We start from the raw sequence: 13,190 nt of genomic DNA on the forward strand, positions 1-13,190 counted from the left end.
AACATACCTTTGCTCTAGATTTGCACTTTGTTCATCCATGGGCATTGATTCACATTTAAGCACTTGTGTTGTCACTTAATCACCAAAATACTTAGAAATGGCCCAAGGGCACATTTCCCTTTCAATCTCCCCCTTTTTGGTGATTTATGCCAACACAACATAAAGCAACTAGAACAAGTGCAAAATCACTTCAAATAAAACTCAAATTGATTTTGATTCAATTTTGACATATATGGATCATCCTTTGCCACCACTTGGTTTGTTTTTGCAAATCAAACTCAAATCTCTATCTCTAAGTCAAACACACATGTTGAAGCATAAAGAGAGTCATTCCAAAAGAGATTGATCAAAGATTTCAAAAACTCCCCCTATTTCCCATAATCAACACTTCTCCCCACAAGAAGCCAACTTTTGACAAGAGAGACAATAAAAGCATTTGACAAAACAAAAACTCTATTCTATTATTTTCAAAATCTCTCAAGTGGTAGCTGATCCATTTATCGCTTTGGCCTTTATTTTCTCCCCCTTTGGCATCAAGCACCAAAACGGGATCAATCTTGGCCTTTTAACCCCATTGCCTCACCAAAGTCTTCAATTAAGAGCAAATGGCAATAAGATTTCATGAGATGAACTTGGAATAAGTTACCCTCTCATCGGAGTGCAGTGGAAGTCTTTCATGGTCCAAGTCCACCTTTTCCCTTTCAATCCTCCTTCGAGACTAAATCATCAACTCAAGCACATGGTTAGTCTCAAAGGGTCAAGTTGTAACACATCTCCCCCTAAACATGTGCATCACTTTGCAACGGACTTGTGAGGTCCAGGGAGTGTTTGTACAACTTGAGCACCATAATAAGCAACAAAATGCAAAAAGGAACATGATCAAAAGCATAAATACATGTATGCTACAATTCAATCCAGGTTCCGCGAATCTAAGACATTTAGCTCACTACGCAACCTGCAAAAGGTCTTCTCATCTAGAGGCTTAGTGAAGATATCGGCTAGCTGGTTCTCGGTGCTAACATGAAACACTTCGATATCTCCCTTTTGCTGGTGGTCTCTCAAAAAGTGATGCCGGATGTCTATGTGCTTTGTGCGGCTGTGCTCAACAGGATTCTCCGCCATGCGGATAGCACTCTCATTATCACATAGGAGTGGGACTTTGCTCAGATTGTAGCCAAAGTCCCGGAGGGTTTGCCTCATCCAAAGCAGTTGCGCGCAACACTGACCTGCGGCAACATACTCGGCCTCAGCGGTGGATAGGGCAACGGAGGTTTGTTTCTTAGAGTTCCACGACACCAGGGACCTTCCTAAGAATTGGCACGTCCCTGATGTACTCTTCCTATCGACCTTACATCCAGCATAGTCGGAGTCTGAGTATCCAACTAAGTCAAAGGTAGACCCTTTTGGATACCAGAGCCCGAAGCAAGGCGTAGCAACCAAATATCTAAGAATTCGCTTCACCGCCACTAAGTGACACTCCTTAGGATCGGATTGAAATCTAGCACACATGCATACGCTAAGCATAATATCCGGTCTACTAGCACATAAGTAAAGCAAAGAACCTATCATTGACCGGTATGCTTTTTGATCAACGGACTTACCTCCTTTGTCGAGGTCGGTGTGTCCGTCGGTCCCCATCGGAGTCTTTGCGGGCTTGGCGTCCTTCATCCCAAACCGCTTTAGCAGATCTTGCGTGTACTTTGTTTGGGAGATGAAGGTGCCGTCCTTGAGTTGCTTCACTTGAAACCCTAGGAAGTAGTTCAACTCGCCCATCATCGACATCTCGAATTTCTGCGTCATCACCCTGCTAAACTCTTCACAAGACTTTTGGTTAGTAGAACCAAATATTATGTCATCGACATAAATTTGGCACACAAACAAGTCACCATCACATGTCTTTGTAAAAAGAGTTGGATCGGCTTTCCCAACCTTGAAAGCATTAACAATTAGAAAGTCTCTAAGGCATTTATACCATGCTCTTGGGGCTTGCTTAAGTCCATAGAGCGCCTTAGAGAGCTTACACACGTGGTCGGGGTACCGTTCATCCTCGAAGCCAGGGGGTTGCTCCACGTACACCTCCTCCTTGATTGGCCCGTTGAGGAAAGCGCTCTTCACATCCATTTGGTACAACCTGAAAGAATGGTGAGCGGCATATGCTAGCAAGATACGAATTGACTCTAGTCTAGCCACAGGAGCAAAGGTCTCCTCAAAGTCCAAGCCTGCGACTTGGGCATAACCTTTTGCCACAAGTCGAGCCTTGTTCCTTGTCACCACCCCGTGCTCGTCCTGTTTGTTGCGGAACACCCACTTGGTTCCCACAACATTTTGCTTGGGACGAGGCACCAGTGTCCAAACTTCATTGCGCTTGAAGTTGTTGAGTTCCTCCTGCATGGCCAATACCCAATCCGGATCTTGCAAGGCCTCCTCTACCCTGAAAGGCTCAATAGAAGAGACAAAGGAGTAATGCTCACAAAAATTAACTAATCGAGATCGAGTAGTTACTCCCTTGCTAATATCACCCAGAATTTGGTCGACGGGATGATCCCTTTGAATCATCGCTCGAACTTGGGTTGGAGGTGCCGGTTGCGCTTCTTCCTCCATCACTTGATCATCTTGTGCTCCCCCTTGATCAAGCGCCTCCACTTGAGGTACCTGTTCGTCATCTTCGGTTGGGGGATGCACCATAGTTGAGGAAGAAGGTTGATCTCGTTCATCTTGTTCCTGTGGCCGCACTTCTCCAATCGCCATGGTTCGTATAGCGGCCGTCGGAACATCTTCTTCATCTACATCATCACAATCAACAACTTGCTCTCTTGGAGAGCCATTAGTCTCATCAAATACAACGTCGCTAGAGACTTCAACCAAACCCGATGATTTGTTGAAGACTCTATACGCCTTTGTATTTGAGTCATAACCTAACAAAAACCCTTCTACAGCTTTGGGAGCAAACTTAGAATTTCTACCCTTCTTCACTAGAATGTAGCACTTGCTCCCAAATACACGAAAGTAAGATACATTGGGTTTGTTACCGGTTAGTAGCTCATACGAAGTCTTCTTGAGGAGGCGGTGAAGGTAGACCCTGTTGATGGCGTGGCAAGCCGTGTTCACGGCTTCCGACCAAAAACACTCGGGGGTCTTGAATTCTCCAAGCATCGTCCTTGCCATATCGATTAGCGTCCTGTTCTTCCTCTCTACTACACCATTTTGCTGGGGTGTGTAGGGAGCGGAGAACTCGTGCTTGATCCCTTCCTCCTCAAGGAACTCCTCCACTTGAAGGTTCTTGAACTCGGACCCATTGTCGCTCCTTATCTTCTTCACCTTGAGCTCAAACTCATTTTGAGCTCTCCTGAGGAAGCGCTTGAGGGTCCCTTGGGTTTCAGACTTTTCCTGCAAAAAGAACACCCAAGTGAAGCGGGAAAAGTCATCAACAATAACTAAACATACTTACTTCCTCCTATGCTTAGATAGGCGACGGGTCCGAAGAGGTCCATATGCAGCAGCTCCAGGGGTCTTGAAGTGGTCATCACATTCTTGCCGTGATGCGCTCCTCCCACTTGTTTACCTGCTTGACAAGCTGCACAAGGTCTATCTTTTTCGAAATACACGTTAGTCAAACCTATCACGTGTTCTCCCTTTAGAAGCTTGTGAAGGTTCTTCATCCCTACATGTGCTAAGCGGCGATGCCACAGCCAGCCCATGCTAGTCTTAGCTATTAAGCATGCATATAGACCGGCCTCTTCTTTTGCAAAATCAACTAAATAAAGTTTGCCGTCTAATACACCCTTAAAAGCTAGTGAACCATCACTTCTTCTAAAGACAGACACATCTACATTTGTAAATAGACAGTTATATCCCATATGACATAATTGACTAACAGATAACAAATTATATCCAAGACTCTCCACTAAAAATACATTAGAGATAGAATGCTCATTAGAAATTGCAATTTTACCTAACCCTTTTACCTTGCCTTGATTCCCATCACCGAATATAATTGAATCTTGGGAATCCTTATTCTTGACGTAGGAAGTGAACATCTTCTTCTCCCCCGTCATATGGTTTGTGCATCCGCTGTCGATAATCCAGCTTGAACCCCCGGATGCATAAACCTGCAAGGCAAATTTAGGCTTGGGACTTAGGTACCCAACTCTTGTTGGGTCCTACAAGGTTAGTGCAAATTTCCTTAGGGACCCAAATGCAAGTTTTGTCTCCCTTGCATTTTGCCCCTAACTTCCTAGCAACTATTTTCCTATCCTTTCTACAAATAGCAAAGGAAGCATTTAGGGCATGATAAATTGTAGAAGGTCCATGAACTTTCCTATGAGCAACATTTCTCCTAGGCATATTGTGAATAACATTTCTTCTACAAACCTTTCTATCATGCACAACATGAGAACTAGAGGCAGTCATAGCATAAGAATCATAAGCATGTGAATCAAAGGCATCATAGCTTCTAAAAACATTTCTAGAATTTTTCCTATCATGATACAAAAAGGCACGGTTCCTTTTAGCACTGGTAGCCATAGGGGCCTTCCCTTTCTCCTTAGCGGGAATGGGAGCCTTATGGCTTGTTAAGTTCTTGGCTTCCCTTTTGTAGCCAAGTCCATCCTTAATTGAGGGATGTCTACCAATCGTATAGGCATCCCTTGCAAATTTCAATTTATCAAATTCGCTTTTGCTAGTCTTAAGTTGGGCATTAAGACTAGACACTTCATCATTCAATTTAGAAATTGAAGCTAGATGTTCACTACACGCATCAATGTCAAAATCTTTACACCTAGTGCAAATCACAACATGTTCTACACAAGATGTTGATTTACTAGATTTTTCTAGCTTAGCATTTAAATCATCATTAACACTCTTTAAAGTAGCAATGTTTTCATGACAAGAAGATAATTCACTAGAAAGTACTTCATTTCTTTTAACTTCTAAAGCATAGGATTTTTGTGCCTCTACAAATTTATCATGCTCATCATACAACAAATCCTCTTGCTTTTCTAAAAGCCTATCCTTTTCATTCAAGGCATCAATCAATTCATTGATTTTATCAATTTTATTTCTATCCAATCCCTTGAACAAACTAGAATAATCTATTTCATCATCACTAGACTCATCGTCACTAGAAGAATCATAAGTGACATCATTACGAGTGATTACCTTCTTCTCTCTTGCCATGAGGCAAGTGTGACGCTCGTTGGGGAAGAGGGATGACTTGTTGAAGGCGGTGGCGGCGAGTCCTTCATTGTCGGAGTCAGAAGAGGAGCAGTCCGAATCCCACTCCTTACCAAGATGAGCCTCGCCCTTTGCCTTCTTATAATTCTTCTTCTTCTCCCTCTTGTTCCCTTGGTCCTGATCACTATCATTGTCGGGACAGTTAGCAATAAAATGACCAAGCTTACCGCATTTGAAGCATGATCGCTTTCCCTTGGTCTTAGCCTTGCTTGGCTGTCCCTTTCGACCTTTTAGCGCCGTCTTGAATCTTTTAATGATGAGGGCCATCTCTTCATCATTAAGACCGACAGCCTCAATTTGTGCCACCTTGCTGGGTAGCGTCTCCTTGCTCCTTGTTGCCTTGAGAGCAATGGGTTGAGGCTCGTTGATCGGACCATTCAAGGCGTCGTCGACGTATCTTGCCTCCTTGATCATCATCCGCCCGCTTACGAATTTTCCGAGTACCTCCTCGGGCGTCATCTTCGTGTACCTGGGATTCTCACGAATATTGTTCACGAGATGAGGATCAAGAACGGTAAATGACCTTAGCATTAGGCGGACGACGTCGTGATCCGTCCATCGCGTGCTTCCGTAGCTCCTTATTTTGTTGATAAGGATCTTGAGCCGGTTGTATGTTTGCGTCGGCTCTTCGCCCCTTATCATTGCGAATCGTCCGAGCTCGCCCTCCACCAACTCCATCTTGGTGAGTAAGGTGACATCATTCCCCTCATGAGAGATCTTGAGGGTGTCCCAAATCTGCTTGGCATTGTCCAAGCCGCTCACCTTGTGATACTCGTCCCTGCATAAAGAGGCTAGCAACACAGTAGTAGCTTGTGCATTTTTATGGATCTGTTCATTAATAAATGAAGGACTATCCGAGCTATCAAATTTCATTCCACTTTCCACAATCTCCCAAATGCTTGGATGGAGAGAAAATAGGTGTGTACGCATTTTGTGACTCCAAAATCCGTAGTCCTCTCCATCAAAGTGAGGAGGCTTGCCAAGTGGAATGGGGAGCAAATGAGCATTTGAGCTGTGCGGAATGCACGAATAATCAAAAGAAAAGTTTGAGTTAACCGTCTTTTGTTTGTCGTAGTCGTCGTCCTTGTGGGAAGAAGTAGACTCGTCGCTGTCGTAGTAGACGATCTCCTTGATACGTCTTGTCTTCTTCTTCTTCCCATCTTTACGTTTGTGGCCCGAGCCAGAGTCGTTGGATTTGTCATCTTTTGGCTCGTTGACGAAGAACTCCTTATCCTTGTCGTTGATCACGATTCCCTTCCCCTTAGGATCCATCTCTTCGGGCGGTTAGTCCCTTTCTTGAAGAGAACGACTCTGATACCAATTGAGAGCACCTAGAGGGGGGGGGGGGTGAATAGGTGATCCTGTAAAACTTAAGCTTATAGCCACAAAAACTTGTTAAGGGTTAGCACAATAATTGCCAAGTGGCTAAAGAGGAGATCTTGCACAATACGACAATCACAAAGAATTCAACACAGAGAAGACACGGTGATTTATCCCGTGGTTCGGCCAAGTACAAAACTTGCCTACTCCACGTTGTGGCGTCCCAACGGACGAGGGTTGCAATCAACCCCTCTCAAGCGGTCCAAAGACCCACTTGAATACCACGGTGTTTTGCCTTGCTTATCTTTATCCCACTCGCGAGGAATCTCCACAAATTGGAGTCTCTCGCCCTTACACTTAAGATTCACAAAGAAGCACGGAGTAAGGAAGGGAAGCAACACACACAAATCCACAGCGAAATGCGCACACACACGGCCAAGAGTCGAGCTCAAAGACTATCTCAAAGTTCTCACAAGAACAGAGCTCGAATCACTTAGAATGACAAACGGATGCGCAAAGACTGAGTGTGGATGATCAAGAATGCTCTAAGGTTGCTTGGTGTGCTTGGTGTCTCCCAAATATCTGTTAAAGTAACCTGACATGTGGTGTCATTGGAGTTTGGAACCACTTCACGGACCACAGCCAGCCCAAGTCCCGTCGTGACCCGCCCATCTCCTGACCGTCTAGCCTCCTCAAATCCCCAATCTATCAAGGCAAGGCAGCAACGCGTCTAGGTCTAGCCACAAGCCCACAACCCTAGTCCCCACCCCCACCCTCCTCGATGCCTCGACGGCCAACCGCCACCCGGCCAGGCGGCCACCACGACTACGGTCCGGCGCCCGGCGGTCCTCACTCCTCGTGCATGCCAGCGACCCAGCGTGTGCGGACTGCGGACGACCGGTCCCCACTCGCACTCGTAGCTCAGATCAACGCGCCGCCGCCGGCTTCACTGTTCGCACACGCCACCGGAGACCGGTCGTCCTCATGCAACTCCATTCTCTGCTAGCCACTCACGACCGCGACCTTCCTTACTCTCCACGCCGAGCACTGTGCAGGGGGATCGATCTTCTCCGCGCGACCACATCGAGCATTGCACAGGACATCGCTAGCTCGCCTAGCAGGTCCAGTGTCTTTGTAGATTCTTGTAGTTTTTCAGATTCTTGTAGGCTTTTCAGATTGGAAAGACCCTTATCCTAGTTACTTTTATTAATTCAATGCCTTACCCAGATTCTTGTAGGCTTTTCAGCTGGACAAATTCTGTATGGTTGTATGTTTTTATCATATTTAAATTTGCTGGACAAATATGTTATTATATTTGAATTTGCTGGACTTAAATATGTTGTATGTGTAGTGGGCAAACGGATATATCCGTTACCCGCGAATAACAGATGTGAATACTGTTTTTTATTCGTAGCGGGTAACAGGTACGTGTTCGGATATCAGATATAAGTCGCGGATATAAATGTCTAGAGACACTATCCGTGGATAGTTTATCCGTTGCCATCCCTAGTCCAAAGTTGCACTTTTGGCCCTTCAAATCAACTCATATGGATTTGATCTCTTCACTTTGCCTTTTATGCACTTGTACTCATTCTCATATCAAAGTGGTTAGTTCAATATGGTGTGTTGAGCACTCAGTCACCAAAACAAGTAGAAATGTCCCTATGGCGCATTTCCCTTTCAAGGCGACCATCACAAATCAAGTCAAATCGACCCCCTAGCTAGACTAGAGCATCGAGCATCTACCATACGTCCATACCACTCACCCTCCCCGTTTGAGCACTTGGCACCGGAAGCTCCAGCCGACCCCTACCACACCATTGTGCACTGCCTCCTAGACCACCTAGCTCCCAAATCAAACCCACACCACAATCAGTAGGTTCCCGCATGCTCCCCTTGCTTCCACTTGCCCTAGAGCCGAATCATCGGTGGTGCTCGGTCATCGGTGACCCCGCGTGAGCACCACCGGTTCTCTTGAAGTATTTGGCTACCGCCCTCTCCCTCGTGTTGTTCCTGAAAGTCGCCTAGAGGGGGGGTGAATAGGGCGAATCTGAAATTTATAAACTTAAGCACAACTACAAGCCGGGTTAGCGTTATAAATATGAACGAGTCCGAGAGAGAGGGTGAAAAACAAATCGCGGGCAAATAAAGAGTGAGACACGATGATTTGTTTTACCGAGGTTCGGTTCTTGCAAACCTACTCCCCGTTGAGGTGGTCACAAAGACTAGGTCTCTTTCAACCCTTTCCCTCTCTCAAACGGTCACTTAGACCGAGTGAGCTTCTCTTCTCAATCAAACGGAACACAAAGTTCCCGCAAGGACCACCACACACTTGGTGTCTCTTGCCTTGGTTACAATTGAGTTTGATCACAAAAAGGAATGAGAAAGAAAAGTAGCAATCCAAGTGCAAGAGCTCAAAAGAACACAAATGTCGCTCTCTCTAGTCACTATTTGATTTGGAGTGATTCCAGACTTGGGAGAGGATTTGATCTCTTTGGTTGTGTCTAGAATTGAATGCTATAGCTCTTGTAATGTGTTGAAGGTGGAAAACTTGGATGCCATTGAATGTAGGGTGGTTGGGGTATTTATAGCCCCAACCACCAAAATGTGGACGTTGGAATTCTGCTGTCGCATGGCGCACCGGACAGTCCAGCCACGTCAGCAGGCCGTTGGGGTTCGACCGTTGGAGCTCTGACTGGTGGGGCCTCTGGGCTGTCCGGTGGTGCACCAGACAGGTCTTGTAGTTGAGAGCACCTAGAGGGGGGGGGGTGAATAGGTGATCCTGTAAAACTTAAGCTTATAGCCACAAAAACTTGTTAAGGGTTAGCACAATAATTGCCAAGTGGCTAAAGAGGAGATCTTGCACAATACGACAATCACAAAGAATTCAACACAGAGAAGACACAGTGATTTATCCCGTGGTTCGGCCAAGTACAAAACTTGCCTACTCCACGTTGTGGCGTCCCAACGGACGAGGGTTGCAATCAACCCCTCTCAAGCGGTCCAAAGACCCACTTGAATACCACGGTGTTTTGCCTTGCTTATCTTTATCCCACTCGCGAGGAATCTCCACAAATTGGAGTCTCTCGCCCTTACACTTAAGATTCACAAAGAAGCACGGAGTAAGGAAGGGAAGCAACACACACAAATCCACAGCGAAATGCGCACACACACGGCCAAGAGTCGAGCTCAAAGACTATCTCAAAGTTCTCACAAGAACAGAGCTCGAATCACTTAGAATGACAAACGGATGCGCAAAGACTGAGTGTGGATGATCAAGAATGCTCTAAGGTTGCTTGGTGTGCTTGGTGTCTCCCTCCATGCGCCTAGGGGTCCCTTTTATAGCCCCAAGGCAGCTAGGAGCCGTTGAGAACAAATCTGGAAGGCCATCTTTGCCTTCTGTCGTCGGGCGCACCGGACAGTCCGGTGCACACCGGACACTGTCCGGTGCCCGATTTCCTTCCATAAACAGCGCAGTCGACCGTTGCAGATGCGGGAGCCGTTGGCGCACCGGACATGTCCGGTGCACACCGGACAGTCCGGTGCCCCCTTCCGACCGTTGGCTTGGCCACGTGTCCCGCGCAGATCGCGCGGCCGACTGTTGGCCCGGCCGACCGTTGGCTCACCGGACAGTCCGGTGCACACCGGACAGTCCGGTGAATTTTAGCCGTACGCCGTCAGCAAATTCCCGAGAGCGGCCTCTTCGGCCGAGGCTGCCTGGCGCACCGGACACTGTCCGGTGCACCACCGGACACTGTCCGGTGCACCAGACCGAAACAGCCTCTTGGCTGTACACAGCCAAGTCTTCTCTTCTCTTCTTCTTTCTGTTTCTAACACTTAGACAAATATATTAGTACACAAAACCAATGTACTAAGACTTAGAAACATACCTTTGCTCTAGATTTGCACTTTGTTCATCCATGGGCATTGATTCACATTTAAGCACTTGTGTTGTCACTTAATCACCAAAATACTTAGAAATGGCCCAAGGGCACATTTCCCTTTCAGTAGTCTATCCGGTGCGCCAACTGCGCGTGCTCTGTCCTCTGCGCGCGCAGGCGCGCATTAAATGCGCTGCAGTCGACCGTTGCGCGCGAAGTAGCCGTTGCTCCGCTGGCACACCGGACAGTCTGGTGTGACACCGGACACTGTCCGGTGCTTCACCGGACAGTCCGGTGAATTATAGCGGAGCGGCCTCCCAATTTCCCAAAGGTGGCAAGTTCAGCCTCGAGTTCCCTGGTGCACCGGACACTGTCCGGTGGCACACCGGACAGTCCGGTGCGCCAGACCAGGGTGGCTTTTGGGATGTCTTTAGCTATCTTTCTTTGAACCCATCTTTGGTCTTTTTATTGGTTTGTTGTGAACCTTTGGCACCTATAAAACTTATAGACTAGAGCAAACTAGTTAGTCCAAATGTTTGTGTTGGGCAATTCAACCACCAAAATCAATTTAGGAAAAGGTGTAATCCTATTTCCCTTTCAATCTCCCCCTTTTTGGTGATTGATGCCAACACAAACCAAAGCAAATATAGAAGTGCATAATTGAACTAGTTGCAGAATGTAAGTGCAAAGGTTACTAAGAATTGAACCAATATATTCTCATAAGATATGCATGGATTGTTTCTTTTATTTTTAACATTTTGGACCATGCTTGCACCACATGTTTTGTTTTTGCAAATTCTTTTCAAAGTCTTTTTGCAAATGGTCAAAGGATACATGAATAAGATTTTAAGAAGCATTTTCAAGATTTGAAATTTTCTCCCACTGTTTCAAATGCTTTTCCTTTGACTGAAACAAAACTCCCCCTTAATGAAATCCTCCTCTTAGTGTTCAAGAGGGTTTTAAAATTTTTGAAGATACTAGTACTTTCTCCCCATTTTGAACACAATAAGATATCAATTTGAAAATCTTTATTTTAAAATTAGGTGGTAGTGCGGTCCTTTTGCTTTGGGCTAATACTTTCTCCCCCTTTGGCATGAATCGCCAAAAACGGATACTTGAGTGAAATGTAAGCCCTTTTGCTATAACTACTTGCTCCTCCTTTGGAAAACAAAATATGAGTGAAGATTATACCAAAGTTGGAGAGTGGCGCGGAGTGACGGCGAAGGATGAATAATTTCGATGGAGTGGAGTGGAAGTCTTTGTCTTCGCCGAAGACTCCATTTCCCTTTCAATCTATGACTTGGTTTGAAATACACTTGAAAACACATTAGTCATAACATATAAAAGAGATATGATCAAAGGTATATTGATGAGCCATGTGTGCAAAACATCAAAAGAAATTCCGAGAATCAAGAATATTTAGCTCATGCCTAAGTTTGTTAAAAGTTTGTTCATCTAGTGGCTTGGTAAAGATATCGACTAATTGTTCCTTGGTGTTAATATATGCAATCTCGATATCCCCCTTTTGTTGGTGATCCCTTAGAAAATGATACCGAATGGCTATGTGTTTAGTGCGGCTATGTTCAACGGGATTATCCGCCATGTGGATTGCACTCTCATTATCACATAGAAGAGGAACTTTGGTTAATTTGTAACCATAGTCCCTAAGGGTTTGCCTCATCCAAAGCAATTGCGCTCAACAATGGCCTGCGGCAATATACTCGGCTTCGGCGGTAGAAAGAGCGACAGAATTTTGCTTCTTTGAAGCCCAAGACACCAGAGATCTTCCTAAGAACTGGCAAGTCCCCGATGTGCTCTTTCTATTAATTTTACACCCCGCCCAATCGGCATCCGAATAACCAATTAAATCAAATGTGGATCCCCGAGGGTACCAAAGCCCAAACTTAGGAGTATAAACTAAATATCTCAAGATTCGTTTTATGGCCGTAAGGTGAGCTTCCTTAGGGTCGGCTTGGAATCTTGCACACATGCATACGGAAAGCATAATATCCGGTCGAGATGCACATAAGTAGAGTAAAGACCCTATCATCGACCGGTATACCTTTTGATCTACGGATTTACCTCCCGTGTCGAGGTCGATATGCCCATTAGTTCCCATGGGTGTCTTGATGGGCTTGGCATCCTTCATCCCAAACTTGTTTAGAATGTCTTGAATATACTTTGTTTGGCTAATGAAGGTGCCCTCTTGGAGTTGCTTCACTTGAAATCCCAAGAAGTACTTCAACTCCCCCATCATAGACATCTCGAATTTCTGTGTCATGATCCTACTAAATTCCTCACATGTAGATTCGTTAGTAGACCCAAATATAATATCATCAACATAAATTTGGCATACAAACAAATCATTGTCAAGAGTTTTAGTGAATAGAGTAGGATCGGCCTTTCCGACTTTGAAGCCATTAGCAATAAGAAAATCTCTTAGGCATTCATACCATGCTCTTGGGGCTTGCTTGAGCCCATAAAGCGCCTTAGAGAGTTTATATACGTGGTTAGGATACTCACTATCTTCAAAGCCGGGAGGTTGCTCAACATAGACCTCTTCCTTGATTGGTCCGTTGAGGAAGGCACTTTTCACGTCCATTTGATAAAGCTTGAAGCCATGGTAAGTAGCATAGGCAAGTAAAATGCGAATTGATTCTAGCCTAGCTACAGGTGCATAGGTTTCACCAAAATCCAAACCTTCGACTTGTGAATATCCCTTGGCCACAAGTCGGGCTTTGTTCCTTGTCACCACAC

The sequence above is a fragment of the Zea mays genome, chromosome 10 (assembly GCF_902167145.1).
Source record: "Zea mays cultivar B73 chromosome 10, Zm-B73-REFERENCE-NAM-5.0, whole genome shotgun sequence".
Lineage (NCBI taxonomy): Eukaryota > Viridiplantae > Streptophyta > Magnoliopsida > Poales > Poaceae > Zea > Zea mays.